The sequence below is a fragment of the Cydia pomonella genome, chromosome 14 (assembly GCF_033807575.1).
Source record: "Cydia pomonella isolate Wapato2018A chromosome 14, ilCydPomo1, whole genome shotgun sequence".
Classification (NCBI taxonomy): Eukaryota; Metazoa; Arthropoda; class Insecta; order Lepidoptera; family Tortricidae; genus Cydia; species Cydia pomonella.
In genome coordinates, this window is record NC_084716.1 from 1,803,453 (window position 1) to 1,819,130 (window position 15,678).

The 15,678-nt window shown below is 37.0% G+C and overlaps 1 non-coding gene across 1 annotated transcript; it reads left to right on the top strand.

The window, feature by feature from the left end:
• The first annotated feature begins 65 nt into the window (after positions 1-65).
• LOC133525366 (U5 spliceosomal RNA) lies at positions 66-182 on the top strand. The gene has a single exon (XR_009800567.1). It is a non-coding gene; the product is annotated as a U5 spliceosomal RNA (small nuclear RNA).
• Positions 183-15,678: the final 15,496 nt, after the last annotated feature.

Consider the following 15,678-nt stretch of genomic DNA (forward strand, 5'->3'; position numbering starts at 1 on the left):
TTTGTACATCGCGTTGTTAAGATTTTTCTCAGAAACATGGGGTCGCGCGACCATGCATTGAATCGTTACTCTGGTTTCCCTTCAAAACGTATAAATCTTTCGCCTTTTACTAAAGATTTCCGTGGAGGGGAACACTCAAATGAGTCTGAACTCAATTTTTGACGCCCTGCGCAAGCGGGGCAAAATAGTTATTTGATTTAAATGGGGGTTAATCGATCGTGCTAATATTGAATTTGATACCCAAACAAGCGAGATTCCAATATTGAGCCACGAGGGTTGCAAGGCGAGGGATAAACAAATTTTCCCACCGAGTGAAACAAACATTTTATCAATACCAACGCGAGGATAATTCTAACTGTAAAATATCAAACAAAACCAAATCCAAATGAACGTTATTAAATATTGTCCATTCAAAATCATGATTTAAAAATCAATTCCACCAGCCAAACTTATGGAAACAACTCAAAATTTGCATCAGATTACTTTGCCCCACGTGTCGATAAAATGCAACGTTCTCATCAGTTTCTTAATAATCAAAAGAGTTTTTACCAGCTTGTGTGATGATTTTTTTTTACTATATTTGAGAACCTTCCCTAATAAAAAAAATATTCTTCATGCTCCAGGCAAGCGGGGCTTATTTCGTAATAATATTCATTAGAAACATAAACGAATACCAAAAGTGGTCATCTTTATTGACAAATGATGAAGACCGAGTATCTGCCAATATTTTTTTTATTTAATCTTTTGTTTTCTTTAGAAAACAATCCGTTTATTTATGTTTGTTTCAATTGATTTCATAGAAACAATCGAATGATTGAATTGGCAATCCTTCAGGGAATATTTTTTTGTTGATTATGATAATAAAATGAAATTACTTAATGTTTATACACCACGAGGTCTATTGCGCTTAGCTTTGTCGACGAAACACAAGACTATGATATCATTGATAGTGATAGTGCAACCTCGGCGTTGCTAATTAATGCTAAATAATAAAAATATTTATTTTCAGATTCCTCCGATCCATAGATTGTTAGTTACAAGACACTTATAAAACTACATTAGTAAAACTATCTTATATTACAGGTTTCATACAAATATCTATTTCTTAGGTCGTATGATATGGAGTTCGGTATAACGGCGGAGAATATCCGAATCCCACCTCTTTGCTATCATTCTCAGGATGCTGTTTGCGCTCCCCCTCATCCGCCTCACCGCTAACTAGCAATAATAATCATAATTTGAGAACTAATTGTTACGTGCTACACTTATTTATTAAAAAAAACCTGACATTTTAGGACCGGATGCTGTTTCATACACACAAATCTCAAACATTTCAATAAAATAAACAAACAAAAATGGATGCGATCCCCGAAATGTACTAGGAGAGCAGAAACGTTGAGGAGTGGGCAATTCGCACAAGCCAGGCGCTGATGACAGACTTAACTGAACGTTACGGCTTTTTATAGAACACCCCATGATGTTACTGAGATTGAATGAGTGCTTGATAAAATCTTGCTTTTAATTTATATAAGATAAGATTTTCTTTACGGTTCAATCTAATTAAATTAATTTACAGTACATATGGTGCAACTTTACCGCACTAGTGCGAAAATTTGTATATTACGTTACTGTGTAAAACATTTAAAGGGCCATATGTACTGTAAAACGTTGTACGATACATGTGCGAATAGGAAATTCGAAACGAGTGGCGATAAATCAAAACACGACCGAAGGGGGTGTTTTAAATCGACTCGAGATTTTTCGCACTTGTATCGTAATGTACTATTAAAATTAACTAAATTAAATTAATTTAATTGGATTGAAATATAAAAATAATCTCAAGTGCATTGGGGTAACTTCGAAAGTGGGATAATTTTGATAGTTGCGAATATCTAATAAGTAAACTAGAGGGACTATCTAATGTAGCAACATTAAGCACAATCCCTTGGTATAGTCGTTAGATTTGTAGCTGGCCCCCAACGGCTTATCCTTTGTCTTTTGTTAACTAAAATGGCGCGTGCCACTACCTGCAAAAAAATGCCCCGGTCACTTTAACCGGTTATTTAATTACAACTCCTATGATAATTAAAATAAGATTCAAAATGAACAAATGGATTTCTTGTGTGGTCCCTATACGGTTACTGAGTGCCGGCGAGTCGAACGCTACCGAACCAGTCTAAAATGTGTCCTTGATATGCGTAACAAAGGCGCGTTATCGAAGAGTACACCTACACTGGTTTTTTGAGCGTTGGACTAGCCCGCGCTCAGGTATACGACCCTTTTTGCAGGCAGTGGCACGCGAGGATTTAGTTAACAATAGACAAAAGATTAGCCGCTTCGGGCCAGCTTCAAATCGAACGACTATAAGTGATGCAATTCAATTCGATTAACATATTTATAAAATAATAATTTTACATGTCACATCGTTCTAATTACAATTATAATTTATATTCAAAATTTATATTACAAATAAAACAATAATTTAGTAAAAAAATTAATAGTATTTTTAGTTTATAGGTATATCACATCACATGCATATTTTAGTTGTATTCGAGTCCGAGTACTTATGAAATCATGCAACGAATAGTAGGCAGCAGAGACTAAGCAAAATTTTAGTTTCGTTACAAACAAGTTATTGTTTCTAGTAGCCTTTATGTCATCGGGCACTTTGTTGTAAATTTTTGGGCCGATGTAGTTGAGGCAATTTTTAGCCTTAGCCAAACGCCTTCGAGGAGCACGGAGCTCCTGGCCACGCCTGAGGTGATACTTGGGTTCATCAGCGTTGGACTGGAATTGTTCCAAGTTATATCTCACCTGCTTTTCGACCTCCAGGATGTAAAGGGAAGGTAGTGTTAGGATTTTGTAACCTATGAACAGCTCTTTGGCTGGATGATCCCATCTGACGCCCCGGCTACAACGCCTGCAGTTAATGTAAGCAAAGATAATTTAGTATTAGTATAGAGGCGTATTGTCAAACTAAATTTACTGCCATCTTTTGACACAGGACTAAAACTCTTAGAATGGCATGTGGCTATTTGACCCATATGTGTTAAATATCAAACGGTGTCTCCATATACTCGAGTATAGGCCAAAGGTATATCGCCGACATCGCCATCTGTTCGAGCATACATTTTTCTTGATTTTTCGAGGCATGCTTTTTTATAATACAAATTTTTGGTGTAAGTGTTGCCAAAGTATGAAGTGATCCTGGTTTAGTAAATATTAGCATTTTCAAAAATTACCCCACGTTCGTAGTTATCCCAATGCACTTTAATGACCTTGTTAACATCAATAATTACAATTATAATAGACTTTAGTTAAATAAAACGCTGTTCGATTATTTTCTCAATACTAAGGTAAGCTCAATATTTATTTTATGTTTAGTAAGCTTGGTAATAAAACAATTAACCTTAGATATTTGAAGATAGAATTGTTATTTGACATAAGTAAGACTATGGAACTCGATTCCCATCAGCTTACCTAGTTTACAGGCCGTTGAGCTCTACATTAAACCCAATAAGCCACTATTTTTCTTGACCCGTCGCCACTGATAAGGTGTTTGTTTGATGACAACCTAATTAACACTGCATTAGAAATTTAACCTTTTGAACGCTTTATGTCATAAACATCAATCCAACGCCAAGGTACCGGTACCGGGCGCAAGCGAGCTAATGTAAACCTCTCGAAAGTGTGAAGGTTACTTTGACAGCGTCCGCCATAACACCTACTCGTATAGGTATCCTTGGCGCTGTGGGCACGACTAGTTACGACGATTTACGGTGTTCTTGGAGTTCAAAAGGTAAATATGTGTATCTTAAATAAGTCATCTATTATGTGCATTTTAAGCAGACGGCAAATTAAATGTAATTTAGGACGAAATCTCATTTTATCATTAATTTTAAACATAAACGTGATTTAAAGACATCGCCATCCATCAAATTTAAGAGCAAATGATATCAAACCTTTTTATGTGAGTACCTAAGTATTATAAATATTTAATGCCTGTAAATCTCAGTCGTAAAATTTATTGGTTAAATTCCAGGAACCAACCATTTGCGTGAGTAAATATAAATACTTATGCGTTAGTCTGAATACTTGGACTTCAGGTAATTCGGTAAGGTAGTACATTTATCGTTTAGAATGGAATTTACAGAATATCGAACAATAAATATTTTAGTTGCCCACCGCTTACAGTTAAATTTCCAGAATTGTTATTTAAAATATCTTTCATTTCTCATGCTGTGAACGTGGATCATTGTTTAGCTATGAAGCGGCTTGAAAGTGATACATTCCGGCCCTAGGGAGTTTCACTTTCACAGTATATAGTCACGGGCAACAATATCTAATAAAACTTTATCTAACATAGAATAAATAAAACACGTATCAGTCGGTCTTCAATTATTGAGTTATTTAGGGTCCTAGCTAATTTAAATCTGAGTCGGGCACCTGGGATTCTATGTATAAAATAATATTATTGCAACCGCTAGTGGAAATATTATATTTTAGTTTACTGAAAATGATACAAATCAGTAGACCGCAGCCTTCAACTTCTACCAGGGTGACTTAAACACTTTACGTCAATTTAAAGCCAAAATCACCAGGTACAAAAATGTTCCCACGACTTTCCACCAGTCAGGCGCAAGTGGCGCAACATCCTAACATATAACAAGTCTAAATGTCTTCGTTTTGTGCTTCACAAACACAAAAGTTTTCATGTTCACAGCTGGTGCTGTGTTCCTATCGCGATCGCTCACACAGCGACGGGTCTCAGGAAAGCTGGTATAAGTGTGAACTCATTACACTTCCAACTCTCATCCTATTCTTCTTACCAGAGAATTTTATTAAATATTTTTACCCAATGCGGATTAGGAACTAACACATCTTTGAAGCTTAGCGTAACATAATTATATGTAATATTAGCTTAAGATAATTATATGTATGTAATACTGTCTTACTATTCATAAAGTGCTTGTTGCTAGGCCTATATTAATAAAGTAGGTATATTTGAACTGAAATGAACTGAATTTCTACAATACAAATATTCTGCCTGTAGTTACCTAGCTTTTAACTGTATCTCCTTTTCTGTGTAAAGCCTGACCAGTAATATATGATCACGCGCCATGTTGCGGAATTTCATTGGAACTAAATTTTTCATACTAAACTGAACTGTTATCCTATACATGAGAATAACAGCGCCCTCTTGACAATTCATTCATGCACTACCTAAAGGTTGTCTGGGAGATATCGCTCTGTAGCGATAAGGCCGCCTGTTGTCAACCTCTATCTTCAATTATTATGTGTGTTTCCATGTACATTTATTCTGAGGTTGTGCAATAAAGAGGATTTGTATTTGTATTCATTCTTTATTGCTCACCAATACAAATAAAAACATGACATACCTACAAATTAACATATAAATTAAACTATGGTAGACAACCTTTGAGTAGTGGAACAAGGCAACAGAAGTCAACACAAGTATTTCTACCTAGCTATATGCAATTTGCTATGATGTTTTGTTTTCATCGAAGAATTTTAAGATCTAACTATATTTTGTACACAAGTTCTGTGTTGACGAATGAAGAGAATTGCCCCGTTGCTCTGCAGAGTGCGGGCCAGCTCCATCCGCATCCTGGCTACTGTAGCGGGCCGATACGACTCACCTAGTATAACATGGCATTTTGACTGTGCCATGACCTCGTATTGTTAATAAATAAATATTATAGGACATTATTACACAAATTGATTAAGTCCCACAGTAAGCTCAATAAGGCTTGTGTTGAGGGTACTTACACTTAGACAACGATATATATAATATATAAATATTTATGAATACTTAAATACATAGATTGTTATTGCTATAGATGCTGTTTCTTACTTAGTTTTTAATCCTGATTGTTAGTAACCATTATGAGCCATTCTTGTCTTTTAAATATACATTTAATTGAAAGGAATAAGTATAATAGCTTCGATTTGTGCGTTAGCCGTGCGGTGAGAAATCAGAGATGGCGGAAAGCCTAACGTCTCACCGCCCTGGCTCATAACAATAACTCGTAACTAGCCCTAGTAACAAGTATACATAGGTACTGTTCCCTGAGCAAATGCGCTTAAATTAGCGTTGGAAACAACAGCTCCGAGTTTGGCTTCATGCCAGGTTCATTGTCAACTTCTACTTTAAACATTAACCATAACCACCACAAAACTTTAAACGGTTTCATACTTAATTCCAACGTGTCAAGATTGAAATTGTAATGGGTTTGATAGTACTTTTATACCGTTTTGGTTTTCAGTATTTTTGTCTGATTTAGGTTAACACGCGCTTTTCCTTTTGGTGAGATGTTCTGTCGTGTGTCGGAACAAGGTCAGGTGGGGAATTGGAAGTGTTGAAATGGACTTTCATTAAATTTGTTTAATCGCCATCTGCTTGTAACGATACTTTAATTAAATCTCCGCCGTTTGTTTATGATATACCGTACCATTGATGTGTTTACCATACCAGAAGCGTACTATACTTATTATTAATGGTATTTTTAAACTAAAACTGTGCTATATCATTTCGGAACTACGCGGATTCTGGCCGATGATATTTCAAAATGAAGTAAAAACTGACATCAGTGTCATCACCATGTCATCGCGTATCCTTTAAAAAAACTACATATTTAATATGTTCAAAATGACGAAGACGTTTCGAAAATATTCTTATTTTGCTCATTAATATTGTTTAAAGTGGAATATTGATAGTTTATTATGTAGTAAACTAACGTGGAAGTAAGTGCAGTTAATGATGAATTAGTGTTGAAGACTTGAAGCGCGTTTAACCATTCAGTACCTGGGCGACCGAGCTTTGCTCGGTTATAACTATTTATTGTAATATGGTGGTGTATACTACTGTGTAACTACATTTTTTTACTAAATTAAACTTGTCTAAAACAATAAAAATTAAAAAATTATATATAAACTTGAACATATAAAAAAAAAGTTAGTCACCGGGCGAGATTCGAACCCGTAACACTCGTTTCTAGCCGCCCGCGTCTTAACCCGCTGGACCAGACGGACAGTGGCCGGTAACACGACATTAGCGACCATATTCTGCGTCATGAAAACGCATGAACACTCGAAAACACGCGTTTTCCCAAACATAAGACTAATCTAGATCGATTGTATACCCCCAAAACCCCCCATATACCGAATTTCAGCGAAATCGTTAGAGCCGTTTCCGAGATCACAGAAATATATATATATATATATACAAGAATTGCTCGTTTAAAGGTATAAGTACCTGGGCGACCGAGCTTTGCTCGGTTATAACTATTTATTCTAATATGGCGATGTATAGGTGATAATCTTAACTACATTTTTTTACTAAATTAAACTTGTCTAAAACAATAAAAATTAAAAAATTATAAACATATAAAAAAAAAAAACAAAAGTTAGTCACCGGGCGAGATTCGAACCCGTAACACTCGTTTAGCAGTCCGCGTCTTAACCCGCTGGACCAGACGGACAGTGGCCGGTAATACGAAATTAGCGACCATATTCTGCGTCGAAAGAAAACGCATGAAAACTCGAAAACACGCGTTTTCCCAAACATAAGACTAATCTAGATCGATTGTTGTAAAGACGGCAGTCCATAGTTGCTATTGCTATTTGTAAAGTCCAGCAATCACTTTACTGAAGCATATACTTCGGTCTACGTCTACGAGCACGCTTTTGAGTTTGGGATCATCATCATACATTTGATGGAAGCCATTTTTTTAAAGAAGATAATACGAATCTAATGTTTCCTTAAAACCTCAAATAAGTTGTGCAATTAGAAACACAGGTACAGCACTCAGAGGTATCTGCAAACGTCTTCACTTCAACGGACGTCAAAAACGATGAGCCGAATTATTTTTATTTGGATTAGGATAGTTCAATAGCAATCTTCCTACTTATTAATACTTACTTCACCGGCTCAGTGACCTAAAAAGGATCTTGGCCTCTGACCCAAGAAAGCACCACCTCTGCTCTATTCTGCGCCACTTCACGCCAGTTGGGTATTCCGAGGGCAGACAGGTCTTTTAGGACTTCGTCACTCCAGTGATGTCTGCAATATTCCTATTCATTAAAATCCAGTTCACAGGCACGCCACCGGTGATATCTGTAATATGTCTAGTTCGGGGTTTGCATTAATCCAATACGAAGTCGGTACAGAAATTTCTTATTCGTCTACGGTCCCTATAGGTACAATACAAAAGCGCTACGCCGTAGGCCTTGTCGTAGCTGCATGAAAGCCTCGTATAATCTGCGTAGCACTTAGCGATGTAAATTGTAAACGCCGCGAAATTCATGGCGCATAGTTTGTTGTCGACAGCAACTTATGGCGCAAAATACTGGTTCTCTGAGCCGGTTTTATACGTACTAATAATAGTTCAATGTATAAGCATTTGAGCACAATCTCACCTGATAGTAAGTGCCGATGCAGTCTACGATGGAGCATGCTTACTTAAAAGATGTCTATTCACTCTCGATTTGAAAAGATTCAAGGTATAGTAGGCTGGGAATATATTTACAAGATGTGTATTCCATACTTTAGCCGTTCGCATAACAAAGCTGGAAGCAAAGCGTTTGACAGCGAATCAGTGGCTGAACAGTGAAAGAATATTTTAAAAATGTAATGTTAATTTGATATTAAGGAAATATTAGTATATATGTATCGCGCTCGTACCTGTACTGGACAGTAACCACAGTATCTTACAAGCCCCACCTGGTGATAAGCGGGATTTGGAAACTTCCAACACGAAGGGTGCCATAGCCACATGCCAACTGCCTTTTAAAAACATTTAGTTACGATATAGTTTACTAATTAAAATAACTGATAAATATCTATTTTAAAAATGAAATGTTTTGTACTATATCCGTAGTTGTAGCTCAGTATCCTACGCAAAATGACATCACAGGGAGATGTCATAAGAGGCGGAAATAAAAATGAGCGCATGCGCACCCCAGCCCATCAGATAGCGGCGCCAACGCTTGTTAGTTATGATACATAGATCCACATCAGCTAGAGTCAGGAGTTCGGATACTTGATGAAAAGAGCCATATCTCATAAATAAATAATAAATAAATAAATAAATATTATAGGACATTATTACACAAATTGACTAAGTCCCACAGTAAGCTCAATAAGGCTTGTGTTGAGGGTACTTAGACAACGATATATAATTATAATATATAAATATTTATAAATACTTAGATACATACAATCTCATCAAGGTCCACTTCTGAAATCCATCCTTTGGTCTTTAGGATTGTTGGATGAGTTGAGTTGGCATGGGCCTCGTGGTCAGAGAATAAACATATAACAAGCCAGATGTTGATATAGACATACCTCAAACGTATTTCAAATCTACTTAGCACAAACTTATGGTTGTACCTAGAATTTACAATTATATAAAATAGCGCTTTATAAACTGAATACCGCTTTGTTGAAAATATTCAAATGATGCTTCAACAGTATCGGAATCAGAACTTGGCTGGCACGGCTCGTGCACTACTGCAGTGCGTCACGCACTATACTCAGACATTGGCCCTTTATGACGCATCGTGTTCGTGAAAAGTAGTCATCGCAATTACCTAATACGAATACATTTTTTTAATTTAAATTCTAGTTTGAGCATTGGAATGCCCGCTATCGCCCGATGTCAGGCCCGACGTCGGGCTCCACTGAAAGAAATGTTTGCATAACTGTAACAAAATTTTGGTTACTGTTTACACAAAAATTGGGACTTGCGAACTATGTGTTATATGTTACAAAACCGTGTTTGGCTATCAGTGTTCAGGTACTGGGTATACACTACAAAATAAGTTTGTAAATTTATGCAAAGTTTATTTTCTTATAACCGTAGTTTAGTTATTTAGTAAAGTTACAAAACCAGTTCGGCTATCTATTTTTTTCAGTGTCGGCAAGAGTACTTTTCCATTTCATCAAATATCAGCAACCTATTACAATATTTGTACATGTAAAAAATACTTTGTCTTTAATTGCCATATATATTCAATGGTTTTAGTTGTCAAAGCGGACCCCAGGCTCCCTTGAGCCGTGGCAATATGCCGGGACAACGCTAAGAAGAAAAAAATATGTTCAATGGTTGATGTTTTTGCATATGAACCATTCTTTTACATTTCAAATATTGTTAACAATGTGCCGATATTCCGTGAACGATAAACGATTATCAGGCTCGACATCGGGACTGACTTCGGGTCCGATTTCGGGAAGTCTGGATGTAATTGGCCCTTAAATGTGAAGGTGAATTGCGCCTATTCCTTTTTTAGCATGCGTGTGCTACACTCATGTGTTTTACGATCATTATTGAGACCGATGTTCCTGGGTTCGAATCCCGGTAAGGGCATTTATTTGTGTGAGCACAGATATTTGTTCCTGAGTAATGAATGTTTTCTATGTATGTAAGTATATGTATATTATATATATCGTTGTTTGAGTATATCCACAACACAAGTCTTCTCGAGCTTACCTATATTTATTTATTGTCTATTTATTTATTTATATTATTTTAAATGTTATAGTTTTATAACTTTAAAACTGATTAAATAACAAAATTGCATGTTCATAACATGGAACTCTTAATTTGCACGTCGATTTGTCTTCAGACTGCAAGATACTATGCACAGTGTGTGTGGGAGTTGACAGGTTCAGAGAAATCAGATGTCGTAAATTATTGCGAAAATTTAATTAAACACATAAATCCAAGTCTACCGTTGATACAGATGTGATGCTTCACTTGTTTTGTATCTATTTGTGTACACAGTTGCAATTAAATAAGTAAATTGATAATATACGAGGTGTAGATTGGTTATAGCTTTCGAGGGTCGAGTTATTATTAAATACATAATACATACATATGTATTATAGAGTAGGTACGGTAGGGCACAGCACAGCGGATGTCATTCCAGATCTAGAGCAGAGCCCAACTGGGGAAGTACCTCCACCTTACAGAAAATCGCAGCCAAATAACACTAGACCCTACTCATAGTGTTGTGTTCCTGCCGGTGAGTAAGGTTGCCAGAGCTCAACGAGGGTGGGAGGGGGTTAGGGTCGGCAACGCGCATGTAACTCCTCTGGAGTTGCACGTACGTACATAGGCTACGGATACTGCTTACCATCAGGCATCCGTATGCTTGTTTGCCACCGACGTAGTATATAAAAAAAAAATGTATACTCATGTACAACGTACATTTAATATTGTGTATTGATTATAAAAAATATTATATGCAATTTACTGAAACTGGAAACGTAAAGATTCATTAAATTTGCACAATGGATGTGACAGGCCACAAGATAATGTACTTGTAACCATAGACAAATAAGTGAGCATAGAGTGCTCACTCCATACATAAATAAAAACCCGTTTGTAATAAGGCTTAAGTGAGCTTTGCTAAAACTTATTTGCATAAGATTTATGATAAGCATTAAGTTTTGAGCGAATTTCAAACTTATTAATAATACGTTTTACCATTCCTCCCATACGACTTAAGTTAGAAAACTCATGTATGGAGTGAGCACTCTAGCATTATTTATTTCTCTATGCTATAAAAAATGTTTCACCGCTTGAATATTAATGTTTACTCGACTGCCCAAAAAAGGAACGTATTTACATGTAATTTTTGCCAATTCAACGCACCAAATACAATACTCCTCATACAACACTAGACTTAAATCGATTGGGATATAAACCGTGATTACGTTTTATATTGTTTATGAGCTCCCGATATTTCGACGCAGTTACATGTATTTTGTTCACTGGCCATAGCGGGTGGGTGTCAAAGTTGTGTAGACCGTGCTCGGTCTACCCTCATTCGTGCGCGTCGGCGGCGTTCGCTTTCAACGTTACCACTGGTCGCGTCCACACTTGTTACTCTTGTTAGTCTTTCCAAGCACACCACACTCACAGTGTCACTATGCGGGTTTGATTCTGATATCAATGGTTTTTTACACGAATAAATAAGAGGATGCCTCACATTTCACAATTTAAAACCATCTTCAAGATTGATCACGGTTTATTTCTCAGTCGATTTAAATCTAGTGAAATTAGACTCATCATCCAATTTTAAAATCATTGGAAGTGCTATACAGTTTCATCACCTCTCAAATTACACTCTGCATTTTCAACACAATTTTCCTGTATAGCTGCCACCTAAAACGAAAATCGGTCGGAAAGGTATAGCCCCTTTCGCAGAATACATTTTCGACCAAAACGCGTCAACGTGCGGTGTAAATCATTTAGAAACTGTTTAAGTGATATATGTGTCTCGGGGGACAAAGCACGGAGGTATAACACTAATAAGTTTCTGGAAGCGTGCGCAGACGCTGTTCAGAGAAATTGAAATGAGCGGGCCCACTGGGAGTCATGTCGTAAAATAGATCTTCCTTAGGTAGTACCTCTACAGTCATATGTACCATGTGTGTATTCGTTGTATTTAAATTGGCAAGCACATCAACTTCCATACTCCTTCGTCGCCCGCAAATTAAATGTTAAATTGGCAAGCACCCGTCAAAAATAAGACCAAATGAAACATCAGTGGCGGGGCAAGACCAAAATTTGGTGTGGGCAAGGTACATTTAGCGAGGCCTTCTGGTGGCGCAAGATATAACGAATATTTTTTTACGTTGCTTCCCAGTTATATGTATTTAAGGCGCGAGGCCCCTCGGACCGCGAGGCCGTAGGCAGTGGCCCACGTCGCCCACGCCTAGCGCCGCCTCTGTGCAACATGGACGAGAAGAAATTGATATAAGCGTGCTTAATGACCGAGCGGGGGCCAATTTCTCCGTTAAAGCTTGGGCAAACATTTTCATATGTCTGGATGTTTTCGTCTAATTGATGCATTTCTTTACCGATTCTTTCTTTTGACGCGCAGCCTTATCCGATATTAATGTTTATGTAATATTTGTGATTGATATAAAAAATCTCAAAAATCCGCACAATTCTCTGAAATGTTTTACGATTGCAAAGAACATCTGAAGGCCGATGGTGAACAACAAAGCGACAACAAAGGGTCTGAAGGGCGAGGACACGCAGCAGCTGGCCGCAAATAACTTTACTAGCGATTGTTTGAGGACTGAAAATAAAGGCCTTTGTCCACTTGGTTTTGAGACTTTTGAGTAACGAAATAGTACAGTCAGCATCAAAAGGAGCGGATGAAACAACGCGCCAAAAGAATCTGATATTCCGGATAACTTTTCCAAAAACAGATGAATTTTTAAAATTCTAGTTCAAAAGTATATCTTTTACAGTCTTAGTTGTTATATGTATATTAAAGACATCACTTTTTGTTAAGCTGTTACAAAATGGTAGAGACTTATGAAGCGTTATTTGATCCGCTACTTTTGATGCTGACTGTACTAGCAGACGAATTTTCTAATAAAGGCGATTGTCCACTTGGTTCTGAGGAATGAGAGAAAATAGAAGTACTGGCAAGCGTGCTGTGTCACTCCGGATTTTACGTGGTACCGTTACAAACCTACCTCCTAATTTGGTCTAAGTTGATAGAGTCCTCAATGCATTGTTTTCGAAATCAGTTGTGTATTAAAATCAGCTGACAGACAAATGGATGAATAGACGCTCTAGGATTTTGGTTGTCATCCTTCGTATACCGAAACCGAATTTAGTAGTTCTAGTTCAAAAATTTCAGTCGAGTTCATAAATATGTATACATTTCTTAACCTCAATACCTTGCAATAAGGTGAAAAAATGTATACATATTTATGAAATCGTCTGTACAGGAGTAGTCGTGTAAGCGTGTCGTGTGCATTTGTCGGAGGTGTTGCTCCAGTTAACGAGCCATAATTGACTAAAATTACGTGAGTGATCTACTCGCGTAGCCAACGTGCCTATCGTTCACGCTCCGTGGCGAACGAAACGTAACTGTCACAGTCGCACAAATAAGGAAGAGTGATAGAGAGAGATGACTACGTCACGCTACGGAGCGTTAACGATTGTAACGTTGGCTACGCGGCCTGGCGGCCTAACGCGAAAACCGAAATTCGTTAATTGCGGGGATCTTTCTCTTTTACTCTCACTGAGACGTAATTAGAGTGACAGAGAAAAATGCCCGCAATTGACAAATTTCGATTTTCGCCATTATAGCCCGGTTTTCTTTATCTTATCATCGTTATTTGCAACAGTTGACATATATGGATGACGTCATTAAATGCGAGAGCTGAGAATCGCTGAACCCCATCCTAGAATAGCTCTTGTCACAAATAACCTGTATTATCTTTAACGTTCCACGAATAGAACGTGCGGTTTTAGCTGCTAACTGTACCTAGTCGATTTATTATTATTACGTGATAAAATAGTCTACGGATGACCACAATATTAGTCACGTTTGTACAGTCAACATCAACAATGAGCCAAAAGTATCTGCCACAAATAATATTTTACAAATACGAGTACAGTTTCGAGTTCAAAAGAATCTGCTATACTTTCATTGTTAATACCAAACCCTTAGAGCATTTGGACATTTGGACTTGTTTAGTTTCAAATTATATTGTTATAATAATTATGTATGTTAGTTTTATGGGTCACTAGTTGCCTGAAATAAAGATTTTCATTTCATTTAAAAGCTTACCCGTCTGCCGAAAACCTTGCATGCATACTTTTGTATGAACTGACGTTTATCTGACAAAGCTATTTTTACGTTACGTACAAAAATTCATGCATTTGTCGTGCCCCTCCCCCGCAAAAATCTGCAGACTGTTTTGTACAGAAAATTACAGACGAGGCGTCTCCAGCAGACACCGGATTTTAGGATACTAAATTTAATGACAGGTAGAGAGTTCCTGTCGATAAACTTAACTATAATTTTTTAACTATTGTTTTCCCATTTATCTACTAGTGATCGCTCCAAGCTTTGTACGTAAAAATAAAATGTTGTTGAAAAAATGTAACAAAATTATAGCTTAACTCTCTTTTTCTTTATTTTAAAAGTATATTCGAAACAAGTGTCGAATATACTTTTGTACCAAGTACATACCACTTACAACTTGATTTCCCTCACGGGACAGGCTTTGCTTAGTGTGGGGGTCAGTATAAAATGTAACTGCTCTAATATTTATTGGAAATAAATTACTCGTATTGTATTTGTACTTAGCGGTTATTAAAAATATCCTTTGTGTAAAGTTTGTCCACGTCTCAAAAATACCTAATACTAAAATATACCCACACACAAAACAAACTTGGTGTTATCACATCACTAGTATGGGAAAAACGTATGGCATAGGAACTCTCTCACCTGTCATTGAACTTTCCTCTCTAAATACCGATGTCTAGTACTGTCTGGGATTACATATAAATAAATAACAATGCGAATCCGAATGTCCAGGATGCGAATGTCGGAATGCGAATACGATACGGCCATATTTAGTTGTTATTATTATTTCTAATTAGAAAAGAAACTGTTTGTACAGAAAACATATGTTACCTTAAAACGGGATATTATAAAGTGTTGAAAAATGCTGTCTACTGGTCAGAATGCATTACTTGAAAACAGTTTGTACGCACTGCCCATACGCAAGTCGACGAGATAGGACACGACCTGCGGTGGCAGCATGGTTGCATTTTTATCGCTTGTCACTACGCCCGTCACTTTTGCACTTACATAATTGTTAGAACGTGACAGGCA